Here is a 20,871-nt window from a genome sequence, read left to right as displayed (position 1 = left end):
GTCAGGAAGAAATATATTTTTTAAAAGATTTATTTATTTATTTTTGAGAGACAGAGACAGAGAGAGTATGGGGAGGAGCAGAGAAAGAGGGACAAACAGACTCTGTGCTGAGAGCAGAGCCTGACATGGGGCTCCATCTCATGACACTGAGATCCTGACACAAGCCAAAATCCAGTTGGATGCTTAACCAACTGAGCCACCCAGGTGCCCAGGAAGAAATATTTTTTATCTCATATCAGATTTCAAAAATTCATGTGACTACCTCCCCACTTTATATACAACATGTTTCAAGTTGGAAAACCAGAGTTTTATAATCACTGCTCAATTATTTTTACAGCATTTTGAAAAATATACACTCAAGGACCCAGATTCATTCCTAAGCACAACTGTTACTACTTCCTTTAAAAATTGAATCAAGGGGTGCCTGGCTGGCTCAGTTGGTAGAGCGTATGTCTCTTGATCTCTTAGGAGAGGCCAATAACATCTTAAAATTTCCTTTGTAAAAATATGAAATCTAATGTTAAAATCTACCTATCTTATACACACGCACAAACACACACACACACAGAGATATCAGTATCTATTGCAACACAATTTCAAATTAGGTTCCTTAAGGTACATTTGATAAGAAATGTTGAGTAAATTCTTGTTTCCTTTATTTACCAGTTTTCAAAATTATGAGTTGCTTCCCTAGTATCCTTCAAAGATGAAAAATGTTTTTAAAAAGTATCATTATAAATTTATATATTAAGATATATTTGGGGCACCTGGGTGGCTCAGTCAGTTAAGCATCTGCCTTCAGTTCAGGTCATGATCTCAGTGTCCTGGGATTGAGCCCTGTATTGGGCTCTCCACTCAGTGGTGAGTCTGCTTCTCCTTCTCCCTCTGTGATCTCTATCACTTTCATTCTCTCTTGAATAAACAAATAAATAAAATCTTTTTTTTTTAAATATTTATTTATTTATTTGACAGAGAGAAAGACAGCCAGCGAGAGAGGGAACACAGGCAGGGAGAGTGGGAGAGGAAGAAGCAGGCTCCCAGCAGAGGAGCCTGATGTGGGGCTTGATCCCAGGACTCTGGGATCACACACTGAGCTGAAGGCAGACGCTTAACGACTGAGCCACCCAGGTGGCCCTAAATAAAATCCTTTAAAGAAATATATGTTAATGTTTTGGGGTGCCTGGGTGGCTCAGTTGGTTAAGCGACTGACTCTTGACTTCAGTCCGGGTCATGATCTCAGGGTTGTGAGATGAAGCCCCGAGTCAGGCTCTTCACTGAGTATGGAGCCTACTTAAGAGCCTCTTTCTCTCTCTCCCTCTACCTCTCCCCCCTCCATGTCTTTAAAAAAAAAAAAAGGTGCATTTATGTTTCAATCCATTGTAGTTAGTCTTAACAATATTCAAATTGTCTCACCTTTGGCCAGTGGGAGTCACTTCAAGTTGTCCTCTTTAAATTGGCTCTCCAGCCCTTTAACGTGATGCCAATAATCTTGATTGTTTTGTTTTGTTTTTGAGAGAGAGAGAGAGAGTGAGCATGTGAGGGGGACAGGTACAGGGGGACAGGTACAGAGGGAGAGGGAGAGAGAATCTCAAGCAGACTCTGCACTGAGCCTGGGAGCCCCTCTCGGGTCTGGATCTCACAACCCTGAGATCAGGACCTGAGCCAAAGTCAAGAGTCAGATGCTTAAAAGACTGATCCACCCAGGCGCCTAACAATCTTTTTTTTTTTTTTTTAAGAGATTTTATTTACTTATTTGTCAGAGAGAGAGAGAGCACAAGCAGAGGGAGAAGCAGTCTCCCCGCTGAGCAAGGAACCCGATGTAGGACTCAATCCCAGGACTCTGGGATCATGACCTGTGCAGAATGCAAATGTTTAACCGTCTGAGCCACACAGGTGTCCCTGACACCTAATAATCTTGAGAGTTTTCATGTTTAATGGTATAATAGGGTATTCTGGGCTTATCCTGAACATTCCTATCCCAAACCTGGAGTTAGCATTGGCATCAAGGAATTCTTTTCAGGGACAAATGGTGTTTAGAGACCATAATGTGGGTATACAGGTGTGTGCTTGTTGCTACTGCAATAGTCTGTTTCTTAGGCTTTTATAGTGGGCAGAATTAATAAATATGTATTTTTAATATTAAATATGTAATGAGTTCTTCATACATCTAATTCAGGATCAGAGAGTTTTTATGTAACTCCTTTATTTTATATGTTTCTTTTTTGTCCCATACCAAAAATTAATTTTTAAAAGCACCAACTTTTCTTTTTGCAAAACATCCATTTGCTGTTTCTCAGACTATGCATGCAACAATATTAACATAACAGCACCAATTCATACCACAAAAATACGGTTAGTGATAACAATTTAAGTTCCTGTTTTGTTGTTGCTGCGTTAAAGTTATTTTTCTTATTTTATATCCTATGAGAGACATACTGTTAAATTACAATGTGTGTGTGTGTGTGTGTGTGTGTGTGTGTGTGTGAAGATTTTATTTATTTGTTTGACAGAGAAAGAGACAGCCAGCGAAAGAGGGAACACAAGCAGGGGGAGTGGGAGAGGAAGAAGCAGGCTTCCAGGGACCCTGATGTGGGGCTCCATCCCAGGACCCTGGGCTCACGCCCTGAGCTGAAGGCAGATGCTTAATGACTGAGCCACCCAGGCACCCCTGGTTTTTAAAAATTATTACGTGTAAAGTCACTTAGAATAGTCTCTGTATGGAACTCCATGTACAATTAAGTTTATTTATGTCATTTAGCTTTCATTTTTATGGGAGTGTCTTAAAATTTAATTTGTTTTTATTTTATAATTATGTAAATTACTTTATATGGTTCCAAAATCACATCTACAAAACAAGTTTTATGAGAAAACTTCCTACTATTCTATCTTTTCTACCTTGTTCCCTTTCTACTTACAGGTAACCATGTTTCTTAAGGTTTTGATTTTTCCTTTCATTTAAAAAATTAAGTAAATATATGGATGAATGGTAGCATACAATAGAGGTTTTTCTCCACCTTGCTTTTTTTTTTTTAACTTATTATATACTGTGGTTGTGAAATACTTCATACTATATACATTCCTCACTCATTTTTAAAAATTGCATAGTACTCCACTCTGTTTATTACCCTAATTAATTCAACAATTTCCCTATGATGGACATTTGGGTTATTTCCAAACTTTAGTTATAATAAACAATGCTTTAGGGAATATCTTCTCATATATATCTATTTTACATTTTCGTCCGTGTTGGTCAGATTCCTGGAAATGGGTTTTACTAGTCAAAAAAAAGCATATGTAACTTTGATACATACTGTCAAATTCTTTGTTGTTGAGGTTTTTCCATTTTTCACTCCAACAAGCAATATTTGAGAGTGGTCCTTTTCCCTACAAGTGCTTTACTAACAGGCTATGTTGCGAAACTTTTGGATTTTTGCTAATTTGTTGGGTGAGAAAGAGTTTCTCACTGATTCTTAATTTGCATTTCTCTTATGAGCAGGGTTGAGAATATTTCTATTTAAGGGGCATTTGCTTTTATTTTTCCATAAAATGTCTGTTCAGGGTATTGTCCTTTTATTCGTTTTTAGATACTCTTTATATATGGGGTAATTGAATTGTCTCATATAAGTTACAATAATTTTTGAGTTTCTCATTTGCCATTGTTAGCTTGTGGTATTTTTTTTCTTTTTTGTCATTTAAAACCTTTTTTTTTAAGTGCCATACAAAACCTTTTTAGTTTCATGTATTTGAATGTGTTTTATGTATTGCCAATATTTCACATTATTGCATCTAGTTTTGACCTTTGCAAGGAATGTTTTCCCTACTCTCCAGTTATAGAGGAATTTACCCATAAGTTCTCCTAGTACTTGTGTGGTTCAAATTGTTACATTTAAATATCTGTTCTTTTAAAAATTTATCCTTAGATCCAAATTCATCTTTTACGACTACCTGGATCCCAACACCACTTATTAATAGTCCATTGTTTACTCACTGCTTTGAGATACAGCTTTTATATTTCTCAATTTTCTCTTGTGTTTCACTGATCTTTTTCTCAGGTGCCAATGCCAACTGTAAATTATAAAGGCTACATATATAGTGTATTTTAATATCTGATATGAGATCACCCCACACACTTTCAATGCTCTTCTTCTTCAGGGCTTTTCTTGTTGTGTTTTTTTTTATTCCAAAAGAATTTTATAATCAATTTTATGCTTATAACACTCTTTGTAATCAGGAGTGTTTATCTGAAGCACTGTCAGAGTTTTTTTTTTTTTAAAAGAGAAGTAATACTTGCTTTCCACCCCAGACCTACTGATCCCTGGATATTGGGCTGGGGTATGTGTATTTTAAAAAAACTTACCAGTGGATTCTGATAATCCCATTAAAAATAGCCTTATAAAAGCATAAATTTAAGTTCTAATTCATGACTATTTTATGATTTGTATTCTCTTATATATTCTGATCTTACTTAATGACTCTAGCACATATCCAGTTTTTTAAGCCAGATATCCCTCTGGTCTTCTTTCAGTCCTCCCTCTCCAGTTGGTCACCAAATTCACATTTTACCTCAAAAACAATCCGGCTTGAAATCTCCAGTGCCACTGTCCTTCACTATCTTTCTCATGGACTGTTAAGCACTTTGGTCATACTACGGTCTATCATTTGCTCTGCCTACACAGTTGTTGGTCTGTAAAAACAAGGTTGATCATGTCACTCCTTTGCTGACTTGTTGCCTCTCAGGATAAATTCAGTCACCTTACCATGGTATCTTAGGCGTTTCACGGTCCTACTCTCCTTTTTCTTCTTCATCCCTGGTTTTCCATCCCTCACAGTGAATATTCCTGGTGCAGTGAACTTCTCAATAGTGGATGGACACCAGACTTAGTAGCTCTTTGTATTTAAACTTACCGTTTCTTTTACTTAGGACCTGCCCCTCTGAAGCCCTGCCTAGTAGGCTGTTAGTATTTGAGATGCAGTTCTAATGGCATCCTTCTGATAAAGCTTTTTTTTTTTTTTTTTTTTAAGATTCACAGTCAGAATTAGTTGCCCCATCCTCTTTATTCTAGCAAAACGTTCTTATTTGTATCTTTATAATGTGATTTATGTGAGTCTCTAATCTCCCAGGAATTTCACACTTTCAACATCAACCAGAATGTGAGCTTATTCATGTTTTTCCAGTCTCTATCAGAGTGTATAGCATATAGCGATGTTTGTTCAATGAATGAAAACAACTCTTCATTAGTTTGTACTGATTGAAACTGAACAAGACATGACAGTGGCCAGCTTGTTATACTATTGAGATCTCGCATATGTTTGGCTTTTTGTATCAGCCTTCCTAGATTTTGTTTTCTGTACATACAAGTTGATTCCTTATCCTTTGAAGATCCATGTGTAATACCTATAGTAACAAATTAGATACCTAACCATCTATCTCTGTATTCCCTATTTGAGAAGTTCTATCTTCGTCCTAAAAATAGATCCTGCTTTAGAGAAGAAAGTGCAACAATTTACATATAGTGATGGCATAATTAGCATGGGATAGGTATATATCATATATAAATTTCAGAAATAATTTTCATTATTATTAGAAAAGATGTTTGATTGTTAAATTCTTTTGCAATTCTGAAGATGAAGTACTAATTTAGATGATGATCCTAGGTAGAGAACTAAGTGCTACCAGAGCCAAATTATTTTATAATTGTAGTAATTATTCCCCCACCCTCCAACTCTATGACTGTGTTGTAATCTTTGAAACAATCAAATGTGATAACATAAGGGAAGGAATCATACTAAAAAATTATTTAAGCACAATTTCATAGAGGGTAGCAAATATTGGAATAATCCAGTTTTAAATTTCTAGTATACTGTTTTTTTAAAAAATCAGTTTTAAAGGTATAAATTGTTTAATTAATATATTTGAACTACCAAATAACACCAAGTTATTTTAAATATATATTTAAATACACAAATTGAACCTTTTTTATGGAAATTTAGAAATTCATCTTATGAATATTAGATATTAATCTGTTTTTCATTTATCAACTACTTTGTTAATTATTGATTTCCATTTAACTGCATTTCAACCTTAAAGAGTGTTGCAAAAATATTTTCCAAATTATTGGAATAATAAATATATATAGTTTTGATAATAAAATATAGTTTTTAAATATTTTAAAGACAGTAAAATCCAGTTCTTTATTATCACAACTTCTATCCTTTATTCCAACATTCTGACAACACTAAGTCTTATTTTGTACAAGTTACTTCATCATTCAACCAAGGAAAAGACAACTTTGCAATTTGAAATTATATATACAATACTCTTAAAAACATTTTTTGGATTATGATTTTAAAATCAACCAGAGGAATGATAGAAATTTTTAACATGAGTATTTATTTTTATATAAGTTTTTATATAAGTTAATCACTTTTATTACCAATGTACCAGTGTTTTCTGTTGATTAGGCATACATTTAAAATTTAATAAATTAATTTTATTATGTCAAATGTTTTCCCCACAGGTTTCTTCTCTAAAAACAGGCAATAAAAATTACATATCCTTATGAAACTTAGTGTTTGGAAAACAAAGTGCCATCTTCAACTCAATATCATTTCAAAATATTACTGGAACCTAAAATTGAACCTTATTTTGCTGTATATCATTTGAAATATTTAAGTATCCTTAGTTATCCAAATTACTCAAGTCTGCCATTTCTTTATTTTGAGAGAAAGGTTTTAAGAGAATTCCGTATAGAAATTGAGGCAACTTGAATCTAGCCCTTCTTAAAAAAATCTTTTAAAAATTGAATACTTTCTTAAAAGTAATGCTCATGATTAAACTGTCAAAAATGGATTGTTGAAATACTAATTTATAATTCTTTATATATAGAAATATATGTAAGTTGCCTTGTTTACGACCAAATGTTTTAAAATACTGTTTGAGTAATGACTGCTATTATTTAAAATTCATGAACTTTTTTGTTAATTATTTTGGCTGGAATATTTAAGTGCTAGCATTCACACTTATATTTTAATCTATATTTTTCTTCTGGAACATTATTGCTAAATTTTGAGATTGTAGAACTCTTGACCCAGTCATACATGTACAGAGCTTGGCCTCTGAGTTAATTAAATATGAGTTAATAATATATTATAAGGAAATTATTGTCCTTATTACAGTTATTAGGTAGTTACTCAAATTATAGCTTCAAAGGAATGCAGAGCATGGAAAACTCAGGATTAAATTATGCATTTGAACCTTAGGCCAGCTTTTACTGTAGAGACAGTTTTCTGCTAAGAGAGAAATTGTATGTCATTGAAATTAAATGCTTTTCTGGGGATGGAAGGTTCCAGTTTTTAATGAAATTACTGTGTGTGGTGTAGTGAAATGATTAAAATCTGTATTCCGGGAATGTGGCAGGGAAAAAAAATCAATAAGTGCTAGCGCAGCTTTGCTGCTCAATGTGAATCCTGAGAACGAAATAAACTACTACAAAAATAATAATTAAAAACATATCAGCACATTAATTTATTTAGCATCAGTCTCCTGAGACATCATCTTCACTAATTTTTAGCATACATTTTACTGTGTAATGAGCAGCCTTTTTTTCAGATATCCCTATTAGACAGGCAGTATTTCTGCCCTTCCCCCAGTGCTCCTGCATTGCAATCATTGTACTTGCACTTATTATGTTACAAATGACCGAGGTAAGGCTGACATTCTCAGTGCATGCAAAAAGACCTAGTCTGCCAAGCTTTTTTTCCCCCCTAATGAAGCAGCTTTGTGAAATCTCCCCATGTGTTAATACTAATGAAGATCCTCTAGCACAATTAAAATCACAGCCAGTGGCTGAAGAGGAAACATAAAACAATAGCATCTTTTAAGATACATTTATCCACAAATGTATGTACAAAATATACATATATGGTCAAATTATTCTTCTGTGGCTTGCCTTTCACTCACTCTTCATCCTGAAAATTAAATCATGCAATTTTTAATTATATAAACTTGGAGACTTTAATGTGTTCTGGGGAAAAAACACTACCTCAATGAAAAAAATTAAATTATATGTATTCTTGTATAATAAAGTGTTAACCAAAGTTATGGCTTTTAAAAATCATTTTTAGGAAGCTGTGGGGTGGTGTACCCAGGAGGAAATTGGGTGTACTTCACCTTTATTTTAACTTTATTGGTTTCAGGATGTTGGGATTGGGGGTGAGGGAGAAATGTAAGGATAAACAACAGAAAGTTGGGAGATTCTGGGGATAGACAAAAAGCATACCTCCTGTGTAGTTTAAAGATGGAGCAATGAGCTAGTAGGCTTAACTTGATTTTTTAAAAAGTGTTCAATTCCTACAATTAGCTACACCACCCCCTTTTGACTTCAGAAATTGGAGGGAAAAACTACAATTGAGACTACCTTTTACAGTTTTGACTTCTAATAAAACGATTTGCTGTATTAACGTGTTTTATTTAAATTTTAATTCAGTGCATCAACACTACTGCTAGTTTAAATTGCCCGTGTGTTTGGGCAGCAGCGTTTTATCCCGGGAACATCTTGCGTCCTGCTTTTTATTTTGAGTTCCAAACATCCACGAATTCCTGGTATATTAATTTAGTTGGTTTATAGACTTCAACCGAATTCTGAGTTTGCAGACAAAAAAGTTTAGGTGGAAATGATTAATCTATGCTCCCTATTGTCCAGTTTACGGTTTTAAAAATTAGGTTTCCAATTCTATTTTCTGTCCTACTTTGGAATGAAAAAAATATTGTTTCTTAACTTTTTCCTGGGACAAGGAACGGTTGCAAACTCAAAGCTACAGTATTCTTGGGAGGAAGAAGCAACCCCCCTCCCTCCCTTGGCTCCTTTAGGAGCTGATAGGTCATTTATTATTGGAACTGAAATAGTATAAACAATTCTCTCTCTTTTTTCCCTTGTTAACAGCAACTTTCATTGTTAGAGAGAGGAGAGAGAGAGAAGCCTTGTTGGTTGACGTCACTTGGTTCATGAAGCCTTCGCCTAGAAGTGAAGCTGCTGAACAAACCTTGAGAAGAATCATCTCCTGCTTCAATCTGCTGCTGGATAGGAACTAATCAGAGAGAGGCGGAAGGCGGAGAAGGAGGGAGTCAAGGGCTTTCCCGATCACAAATCTCACCTCCACTCCAACTCTCTTTATACTTTCCTTGCAAAAATAATAAGCGAGATAAGGAGGTGGTAGGGTTTCCAAAACAAAGTCGTAACCTTCAACCATCTGGGGAAGGCAAAAATCTCATCCACCGCAACTCTCAGTTCGAAAGTAAAGGTGAGTTAAAAATCTTCGGGTGTGAGGGGTGCGGGTGAAGATGAAAATTCCAAATGTTACAGAGCCGGTTGTTAGCAGAACAGGAGAAACTACGCTCCGGCGAGCGGGGACTCCGGAGTTGCTTCTCTCGAGGCGCTCGCTCTGCCCGCCCTGCTCGCCCTCCGCGGCTGTTTACCCTCGCCGGTCGGTGTGTCTCTTTGTTGTGTTGGCTGGAAGGCTGGGGCGGTGCTCGGGGTCCCGAGCGGAGTTTGGGGGAGGAGGACGCGGTCCTGGGTGGGAGGTGGGGGGTGCGGTCTCAGGAGAATGTAAACTTTATTCTTAGCTGCCAGTGCGGGACTTCGGTGCAGCAGGGCCGCGGGCAGACGCCGCCGCCACCAGTCCGCCTCCTTTGTGCCGGTCGCCCTGCTCGGCCGCCCGGGCTGCGCGCCTCCTCCTCCTTTCGGCTCCCAGCGCTCGGGTTGCCGCCAACAGTTTTGCTTCTTAAACGATAACCTCTGGCACTGTTGCGATCGCCGTTCCTACCCAAGAATATACGCTGCTCCCCCAATCCCTGCCGGGGTAGTTTCAAGATACCCCCCCCCCCCCAGTCCGCCTACTGCTGCCCTTTTTTGCCTCCGCCCCCTCTTCCCTTTAGGACTGGATCTGTTTCTGCCCCCCCCCACCCCCCACGTCCGGGCCTCTTGCTCTGTGTAGCTTGGAGCTCCAGAGTTTACAGAAAATGGGCTGGGGTGGGGGGTGTTGTAATGGGGGCAGGTGGAGCCGGGAAAAGATCTGGATACTTGGGAAGATCTGTGCCTGTACACAGAGGGTTAGAGGAGCATAGCTTTTCCTACAGTAATGTCTGTCTCCGAGCAGTTCTTCCCCGGGAACAACCGCCAGCCCTCAACTCTTCTTCGCTCTTTTAATCTTCTTGTCGTTCCCCTCCCCCCTTTCTCTTTCGCGGCTTTCCTCCTGTTAAAGTAGTTCCATGAACCCCAGAATTGGGACTTGGGAAAGGAAGGAAGTGTTTGGAGAGTAAGAGCTGGTCCTGCTGTTTGGGAGATTTTCTCTTCTTTTCGCTCCCTCTGTATTTATCTTTTGTGTGTTGCTTCCTTATAAAGAGAGAAGCAGCTGCAGTCCTTGGCCGAGTTGTTGAAATTTATCCCTTTGTGTATATTACAATATCCTCCATTTTTTTTTTTCCCCTGCCCTCTAAACAACAAGCGTTTCGCCATCTTGGGCAATTTTTATTCCCAAGTCTCCCTTTTTTTATTTTTGAGAAAGGGAAAGAAGCCTTAGAAAGGCAAAAAGTGTGTCTGGATAAGACTCAAAGTTTAGGGAATGTTCAGGGGGCCCAGTGACGTCATGTAAACTTTATCGAGAAATTTTCCCAAGAGTAAATTTTTCATCTAATTTTTTTCCCGGTTTTAAAGGACCGTGTAACTTACTGGTTAAAGATCAGTTGTGTTGCTTATTTTGGGGTCCTGCTCTCAAAATGAATCCTCAGCGTCTACACATTTTACGTTTTGGTAACAGGTGGAAATTTATGTGCAAAAAGATGGTATAAACTTTATAGTGTCATTGGTATTCACCTAGCTTTTTGTCTACGTGTTTTTTCTTTAAAGGTTTCAAATGTTATTTTTAATGAGTATATTCCTTTTTCGTTTACTCCACTCTGCTGTGGATTTTTCTTTAATCAGTTTGGTTGATATTTTACTTATTTTAGATTACCTAGATACCCTTTTGTAATTCAATAGTCTATTTTTTTTTACGTATTTCCTTACATTTTGGAAAGATACAACTATTAAAATACCTGGAGATACTGGATACTTTTAAAATTTAGTAGCAGATATTAAATGGCAAAAATGTAGTTAGTATTTAAAAGGCAAAATTTATTTTAAGATAGATTTTATAACTTCAAGCTGTAAGCTCTTTGTCTGGCATTATGAAAAAATAAACAATAAAAATTAGTGTTTTAATTTGCTTGTCTAAAATAGTTTTTTATCTCACAGAAGTTAGGTTGGTCACATGACCAAACTTAATGATACACTGACTGGTATATAAATAAGAGGCACTGTAAATTGAATGCGAAAGTGGAATTCTGTCTCCTGTAGTCATTTTCAGTCAGCATATTTACTTCTCTTCTAACAAGGACATGAAACTGTCTGTATTTAATTTGCATTCTCTTTGTCTTCTGGGTTAGGAAATCACAGTGACTACAATTAACTTAAAAAAAAAAGTAATAGAAACAATTCTGAATACATTGAAAAGGTTTGTCTAACAATAATTTACGTTTTATGTAGTTGTATGTTTTTATCTCTGTAGCCGTCTTCTTTGGTATTATTTGCTATGTTATTTATCTTGGAATTTGCTTTATGTAAAACGCTGTATAGAAAACTTGACTGAATTGAATGTCTGCCATTTATGTGAATTGTAGGTAGGTGAAAAATGTTTAAATAGTTAAAAGCACATAGAACAGATGGTTTTAAATTATACATGCAACAAAGGACTAGAAGATTTGGCAGATTATAAATGGCAAGCAACAGAGGATAAGCAGTTTAAGAAAATGGTAGTTAAGTACATTTGATGTCTCACACCTATTGTAAACACTGTACATATTGTCACTATGCTGCATAATCAATAATTTAGACAACATCGAGGCACTTGTAAGTTTCAGACAGAAAAAAGTCAAATTTTACAAATGTTTGAAATGAATGGCTGAATGTAAAATTATTTTAAGCCTGTCTTTAGGGGAGGTGATCAAATTGTATGCTGTAAAAGAAAGTTATTTATCAGGACTTAATATTGTATTCATATAATGGTTTGGAGAGAAGTAGGAGTAGGCAGATATTTTAAAATCCAGAGAATAGTATCTTTACTGTTCTTATATGTTAAACTATTGCTGAGCTATAGTAGAATTGACTCTTTCAAACACTACTTAAAATATTTTTAGAGTATTCAGTCTTGGAAACGCATTTATTAGAATACTGTTGGCATAATTTACTAAGTACTCACTAAATGAAGGAAGGATGTATTTTGGTATTATTTTTTGAGTTTTGTACGTTATGATGATTTTTCCTGGTGAATATAGTTTACTCTCAATTTTTAAAATGTAAAGATTTTTATGTGGCTTTTGCCTTTCTAGAAGAATCTGAGTAATTATATTTAGCATTTTTCAAGATTTAAAATAACAAATTATTCAAGTTGGCAGAAATTTGTTTTTATTTTTATGTCATTTATTTAAAATGCGTTTAAGACTGTAATGGAAACCTTGGAATTTTAATTCTGTTGCCCTTTCTCTCATTTCTTTGTTTGCATGTTTATTATAGAACTGCAGTGTAAAGGAGCAGATGTTTTGCCAAACATCCTGATGTGTTGCTTTTTCTTATGGGAGTGCATAACTGTTCCTTCTGATGCATCAACTTGACAGCTGGTTGATTTCATGGAGCTGCTAAGAAGCCATTAGTGGTGTCATTGAATTGAAACAGAACAGTCACTCCCAGCTTGAACTGCAATTGTTAATGTCTTTGTTGCTACTTTTGTGTTACTATACAAGATGTAGGATATCACAGTTGCATGAAAGTTCCTGTTTTCTGTCTTATCTCCTTGAATTAGTGAAAGAATGTGTTAACTTGGTTACTTTTAGGTTTAAAGATTTCTCAAAAAAAAAAAGATTGTAGTTTCTGAGTTTCTGACCTAGTCTTAGCTAGGACTACCAAAAGAAGTGATTTAACACAAAGTAATGTGTGATTTTGACCCCTACTTGAAATAATATCTTAATGATTTTTAATACTTGATATCCTGAGGCATTAATTAAATTACCTAGTTAGGTATTTTAAGAAGTTTTTGATTATATAAAATTAAGTATTTCATAACATAAGGTTTTAAAAAATTGTGCTGTATTTAATAAATGTTGACTTGTTTGAATATTTCTTTAAACTTTTGTTGCAGAAGGTAATCAGAAGAGAAAAGAATTATTGAGGAAATGGGCAATTTTCTATTTAATTTTCTTTATAAGGAGGTAAAGATATTAAATAATTGACTCGTGGTCATTTGATGATTTTAAAAATTGAAATGATACTTTTCTTATACCTAGTAACTTTTAGTGATAGTTTCACCTATCAGATTAAGTACTGAAAGGTGTCAGATCATCCCATTGATACCTAAGTGTTTTCTACTTATTTTATTTATTTATTTATTTATTTATTTATTTATTTGATAGGAGAGGAGATATGAAAGAGGAGGAATAAAGAATGACCATTCCAACAGAGGAAACACATTTTTTTAAAAAAATGTGTAAAAATCCTTTAGGATAATAAATTTAAGGATATATGATGTAGTTTACTACTATGTCAGGAGATCTTTTCTAGCTTTAGTATTTGCTCGTTTTTAATTTTTAAATCTTTAAGTACCATAAGCATTTAAACAATTTTTCAAAGAGCATAAAATTTATAACATATTTAAAATAGTTTGCCTTTAATAAATACTTAATGTGAAATTGGTGATTAGAATATATGATTTGCTGAGTTAAATTCCATTAAAAGGACTTCCTGTACAATATAAACAAATTGTAAACACTTCTAATACACTGCTAAGTGATTCCAGAATTATGATTTCCTGCAATTATAAGTTTATAGAGATGTTTTCCTTTTAAATAGACCATGCATTACTAAGACTTCCTTCAGGTAATATACTTTCTCAACTCTTTTTATATAATAGCCATACAGTTCCTTAAAAAGAAAATCATTCTGTTACCTTAGCCTATGATTCAATTTTTAAGAAATATATTTACTCATAATATTTGTGTCAAGGCAGATGTTCATGTAAACTAAATTATGGTAAATTGTATATTAATATAAACTTTTATTTTAAAGGAATCTCAGTGCTTAGCTAAAACGGTCTTTATTGTAGTGCAGATCAGCAACCCATCATTGAAGTAGGAATTTTTCCACTGTTGGTGATTCTAAACAGAAGAGTCATAAAAAGTTTAAAGTTTCATTCATAAGTTTTTCTGTTGACCCTATTAACTTTGAAATTATGGGCAGTAAGTATAATTAATTTACAGTTACATATGGAATTATAAAATATTGGCGACATCTTTGCTGAAAGAAAAATAAGAAATTTACATGACTTTCAAATCTGTTTTTGAATGTTATGTGAATTGTGCCAATTCATAATACAGTTTGATATGTAAAATATTTAATAGTCTTGATATTTATAGTTTAAACAGAGTTTTAAAATGAATAGGTTTTTATAAGAGTATGAGGTGAAAATACAGTTTTTATCCCACATATTTAAAAATTTACTGTATAAGATGGGGTGGTTTCTATCTTTTTTTAATTAATGCTTTATAAATAGTTTTTTGTAATTTATGAAATTTGACTTGTATTTTGGCTTTTGAATGCCTTTCAAAAAAAGAAGTGTTAGAGATAATAATATAGATGATATGTAGATAAGAACCTTTACTAATTTTGTGTGTGCAAATGTGTGCATGTGTATTTAAGGAAAAAGGAGCATTTGGTTTGAAGATAATTATTACATTGGTACTTCAGCTATGTGTAGACGTAATTGTGTGTTTTTCCACTGTTTTCTCCTCTTAACACTTTTCCACAAGCATGCACTCATTAATCAAAGACGGTGCACTCCTGCTGAGGGCAGAGAGGTTCATCAAATTGGCAGTCAGTTTGGTGTAAAGAACGGTGTACTGAAGCTCTTAACTCACTGGGACATAAATAAATCTAAGGTCTTTGTATGCAAACCCTGGAGGTTAATACTGTATAATTCAATGTCCTGTCTTTGTTTTTATGATTGATGTTTTTAAATGTTTCAGGCTTGATGCAAGTCTTCTAGTAGGTCAGGTCTGACATTCTGATTGGCTGAAGTAAGAAAGCGTTAGGTTGTCAGAAGGACTTTTGAGTATGCTGCAGAGATTTTGATTTTTTTTTTCTTACGAGATCATTGTCATATTGCTTGAGCTGTTATAGGAATGTACCAATGATTGACATCCCCCACTGTGATAATGGACCCAGTGCATGAAATGCCAATAGTTTGGTCCTATTTGTTCGGAAGCTTACTGCTATTTGTATCCTTAACAGAGCTAACATGTAGAACAAGCAAAACTACTGGGATTTCTCTGTAGAAATAGTGCTGGGATTTGGCTTTAACATGAATTGGTTGCATATTCATAATTTAAGAACAGCTGGTTACAGCAAGCACATAATCATTTGCAAGCTATTATAAACCATTCCACTCACACATGGAGCCTGTGCTTGGTGATTTTTTTTTTTTTTTTATTGATCTACCTGCATTTAAAATCTGGTCACTGCTGCTACAGAAGCTCTTCATTTTAGCTGTGTTTGCAACATAGAACAGCTTCAATTTTAAATATTTAATTTAAACTAAATGCTGAATAAAATGAAGAAGCTTTGAAAAAACCAAGTGTAGAAGGTCAATAATGTATTACCCGTATATATATTTCATCTTGACCAAAAACAAACAAACCTAGATTACACAACCATTGTAATTTTTGGGAAATATGTTTTATAGTTTTGTCTTTAGATGAGTAACTGAATTATCTTTGATTTGAAAATGTTGTTAATTTTGCTAGTTCTCTATAATTTTAGGTAACAACACAAGCAATAGATTGTGATTAATTAGCCTGTAAAACAATTTCACATAATATATAGAAACTTGACTGTACTTTTAGTTTATGAGTGGTGTAAGACAAGATAGAAAGGAAGAGCAACAAGACATTATAATATGATTAGAATAATGCTAACGCTAAAACCAGAAAGCTACTTTAATTTTGTTTTAGAAGAAATCTAACGAGGAGTCACTTCTGCTTTTTGGGTCCCTTATGGAATAGTAAGCGCAGCTATGCTCTACAGTATTTAAGTGATACATGTAGACTAGTCCACTTGTAATAGTTTCCTGCATGTTGTGCTGCCTAGTAGTGACTGAAAGAAGAGGAGAAAACCGCTATATCTCAAGTTTTCAGTGAGAAGAGTGGGAGGAGAAATGTTAAATGCGATTTTAGATATCCTTGTAGAAATCACAGGGAGCTCTGCCTTGATTTGTGTATGTTAAAATAAGTGGATACCTGAGTGATTTATAAGGATGGTGATTATACTGAGCCTTCTACAAAACATAGTGTTACGTTCATACGTGCATGCATGCGTTTGTCCCCATGCTAGCTGATGAAGTAGCTTTCAGCACTTCAAGGTTGAGTACCACTCCTAAGAGTGCATTTTACTCTTTCCTGGCTTCACAAATGGCTGGATATGTTGGTAATATAATAGAATAGATGGCCAAATTTAATCTAGCTGATAGTGGGCTGTACTTTTTTCTAAATAATAAATTCAAAGGTTATTAAAGGACGATGTGTTATGTTTTAGTTTTGAGTTGCATATGATAATAACTTTATTACACAGTTAATTTGCTATTATTTGAGGTTACATTAGTCATTTTATGAATTATTGTATGCCCCTTTTCTCTTTTGACTGTTGTCCTTTCAGTTATTTTCCTGCTCTTTAGAATCTTATCACCGAATAAGCTGAGGAAATAAAAGGAAGTAAAATTCAAATAAGTTTTGTTTCCCTTCCTCTCCCACTTCTTGATAGATCAGAAGAAGAGAAGTTCTTAGGTTGTCACCAAAATGAAGGTTTCGGATTTTATTTGTCTACCTTTTTTTGGTTCTCATTACAACAGGTAATTATATTTAGATAAAAAGAAAGATGAGGTAATGAACTCAGTTTTTAAAATATTAGTAACCCTATGGCATCTGGCTGGCTCAGTCAGAGGAATATGTGGTTCTTGATCTCGGGGTCATGAGTTTGAGCCCCACATGGGGTGTAGAGATTACTTAAATAAAACTTTAAAAATAAATAAAATATGAGTAACCCAACAAAACAGTAGAAAATGTAGCCATTACTTGAAAAATGAAGTGACTCAGTAATGACAGCCACAGGAGAATTGCTGATATTTGATACACTTTTATTGTTCTAGTACCAATAATAGGGAAAACAGGGAACAGTTACCTTCATTGATCGAGTTTATACTGAACGCAGTGTTCAGCATTCTTAAAGAGCTATGGTTGAAAGTTTGTGAAAGCTCAGAATAAGGGAGAGATGACTTCTGGTTGGAATCATTAGAAAAGGCTCTTTTGGTTTAGGTAGCATTAAATTAGACCAAGAAAAATGAGTAAAGTGAATATTTAGAGATCAGGAAGAAAGGATCCAATAAAAGAAGGGCATTATGAGGCCCTCGTAGAACAAATAAATTAAAGCTAGGTCTATTAGTTACCTGGAGTGGTTGGGCAACCTTTTTGAGGTTACCCCAACCCACACCTCTTCTCCCAAAAGAAAAAGAATGTTATAGGATCCTTCTTTTTCTCCATTGCTTTCAAGAATGACTGCTTGGCTTTTTCTGGAGAAGGTGGGTTAATTAGTTTCAAATCATCCATTTCAATGATAGGCTTATTGTTTTTGGAGGCCAGTTTAAAATTGACAGAACTGCCCTTTCTGATCAGAGTTACTGAAATACTGTGTTTCTTGTGAGATTAATCAGAAACACTCCTTTCTCCTTCATTCTCTTACAATGCTTTATAAATGGTTCTTGTTTTTGTTTTGTTTTGAAATGTAATGCATGGTCATACCTGCTAAGAACATTAAGCAAGAGGGACATCTCTGTTTCTCTTTTCTCAGTTTACTGGTGAAGAAGTGGCTTTCCAAGGGAATTCAATGACTGACTCAAAAAACATTTTTACTTCTTTTAGTTACTTTGGATAAATAAAGAAGATAGACTGACTGAACTGCCAATAATAGGAATATCCATAAGGACAAAAAGAAACAAAATTTATAGCCCCTATTTTTAATTAATTGCATCAGTACTGAATTTCACTAATAATAGAAATACCATTTAAAATAGAGAGTGTGGGGCCCCTGGGTGGCTCAGTCAGTTAAGCATCTGACTCGATCTCAGCTCAGGTTTTAATCTCGGGGTCATGAATTCAAGCCCCTCGTTGGGCTCCATGCTGGGCGTGGAGCCTACTTAAAAAAAGAGTATGAAAAGGAGAAATTCAAAAAAAATCACTCACAAATGTATAAGGTCTTAATTTTCAGTGGTTAAACTTTTCCTATCTTCATTATTGCTGCACTAAGATAATGAAATTTATTTCATTTTCCTTATTTACAATGTTGTGATGACCATTCATTTGCAAGAGACATGTCAGAAGAAAACCTTAAAACTTCTACATAATTATTTCTTGTATGATGATGTGTTTTGATATAAATTAAAGTTGGAAATGAGTAGAAATAGAGGGCTATCTAGCGTCTGAGTTTAGAGAGAAGCCATACTTTCTCTGGTTTCATGATGACATGGTTATCGAAATATACTTCTAGACTTCTTGGAAAAAGGATTACTGTTGACATGAACCATTATGACAACATATGAAACAGCAAAGCCCATCTTGAGCATCTGAAAAAATCAGGGAGCAGCCTGTAAGTCACAAATGATGTGTTTCTCCTTTTATGGGTTAGTGTAGCATACTGGAAGATATAGGGTCTGCCAGGCAACAGTAACAGACAGAGGTTGTAGGTCAAATCTCTTTATTTTAAGAGAGGGGTTACTGCAGAGCTAAAGGAAGTGTTGTTAGGGGGTGGGTAGTAACAACATCAAAAAGAGGAGACTGTTTTAAAGAAGGCTTTTAAATGGGGTTAAGAGAAATGGAGCCCTGTTACACAATTGAGTCCTCTTGGAAAGTCTCAAGATTTTCTCCATTGTGGCCTAAGTAACTTAGCTTTAACTTCTTATGCACTGTCATTAATATTTTCAGCAGCTTAGAGAAAATAATTCTTATCTATAATCATACCTTGGGGATTTGAAGTAGGAAGTTGAAGGGTTAGGGAAGGGCTGTGTAAACAGTAAACAGCCGGTCCAGGAAGAGAACATGTATTCTTTGGCCAGTTAGGTGAAAGCTTTCTTTCCCTTCCCTTTCCAGAAAGACTTCATAGATGTACTGCCAAAATTCAAAAAGGAGAAGAATTGGTTTAAAGAATTTGTAAGTGCTTTTGTACCCTGTGTTAAATGGGACTATAGGAACAAGGCATGCCCGGGGGGGGGGGGGGGGGAGGTGGAGTTAGATAGAATGTGACCAGAACTGTTGTTTTTAATGAAGTATTCTATTACATAATATTTTGATTTGACCTTTTTTGCTTTACTGTGAGACACTTTTTGTGAAATAGGTCTCTTTTTTTGCAATTTATTGCAAATATTTTATTCTTAGTAGGTAGCATTTGATATGTTTCAGCTTAAGTTCAGAGATACCAGCTAAATTAATTATATCTACCTGGGTAAAAATGCATGTCTATTTTTGTATTTGTTAATCTTGGGACTTCACCAAAGACTTGAAAGTAATCCTGTAGTTACCCATGGAAACAAGTAAAAATCACTTATTTTTTCATGTTTCATACTATTATGATGTGCTAATAGTCACATATTAAGCAATAGTGATTAGTTAAATAATTTGGTCATTAAATTGAGAACAAGAATCTAATACTTAGTAACTAGAAACAATTCAAAGTGCTCAGACATAAAATGCATAGTCCATAATATGCTTAAGGAGCTCATAATTTACTTAGAAAGGATGTACAATCTCATCTTTTGTGATTTTAACCCATTGAAATTAAATTATTTATGGGGGTGGGAAATTGAGGGTGGGAAAGGAAAAATAATTTCAGTAACCATCATTCATTTAGTGAAGTTATCTGTAGGCAGGATACAGGAGTCAGGTGCTCTCTGGGTAGTTCTTATAGTGTGGCATCTTACACTCACTGTGGCTCTTATGTCTTAATATAAATATTTTTTTTGTATATCATAGCTCCTAAATGCAGGCGAGCAATGAGCATCTGGAACTTAGCTATGTAAACGACATCTACTTTAATGCTGGCAAACTGGCTGTATTGGACTTATTGAGAGATCATGCATCTGTCTCCAGTATGGTTCATGTCAAAGATAATATTTACTATATATTGATATATCCTCCTGACTAGGACCTATCCCCCAGTAAGATGAGTCTCTTCTAGGGGCACCTGAGTGGTTCAGTTGGTTAAGCATCCAACTTTGATTTCAGCTCATGTCTTGATCTCAGGGTCGTGATTTCAAGAATGTGAGTAGGCATGGAGGCTACTTTATTATTTTTTAAATTTTATTTATTTGAGGGGGAGAGAGAGAGAGAGAAAGAACACGAGTGGGGGGTTGGGAAGAGGGAGAGGGAGAAGCAGGTATGCTTCTGCTCAGCATGAGCCCATGCAGGGCTCTATCCCATGAGCCCAGGCTCAGGACCTGAGCTGAAGGCAGATGCTTAACCGACTGAGCCACCCAGGTGCCCCAGAGCCTAATTAAAAAAAAGAAAAGAAAAAAGATGAGTGTCTGTTGTATATGAAGGTAGTGTGGTTCAGGGTAGTTTATATGCTTAAGTATTGCTATTGATACCCCAGAATGTAAAGAAAAGAAAAAATTGGTTTGAAATTAAAACAAGGAGATGGTGGAACTTCAGTTGGGTTTTGAAGGAAGTAGTAGATCTTTGAATTAATT

General features: G+C 35.1%; 1 protein-coding gene across 3 annotated transcripts in view; it reads left to right on the top strand.

The window, feature by feature from the left end:
* Positions 1-20,871, top strand: part of BAZ2B (bromodomain adjacent to zinc finger domain 2B) — a 398,115-nt gene that overhangs the window by 99,462 nt on the left and 277,782 nt on the right. For 2 of the 3 annotated variants that reach the window (XM_026492708.4, XM_057317991.1), the window contains exon 3: positions 8,943-9,300. The gene's annotated coding sequence lies outside the window, so the exon portion shown is untranslated. Of the gene's footprint in view, positions 1-8,942; positions 9,301-19,276; positions 19,337-20,871 lie in introns of all 3 variants that reach the window. The other variant, XM_057317996.1, reaches the window with a different exon arrangement.

This window comes from Ursus arctos, unplaced genomic scaffold (assembly GCF_023065955.2).
Source record: "Ursus arctos isolate Adak ecotype North America unplaced genomic scaffold, UrsArc2.0 scaffold_1, whole genome shotgun sequence".
NCBI lineage: Eukaryota > Metazoa > Chordata > Mammalia > Carnivora > Ursidae > Ursus > Ursus arctos.
The sequence above is the reverse complement of the archived record's forward strand: the minus strand, read 5'-3'. Positions and strand labels throughout refer to the sequence as shown.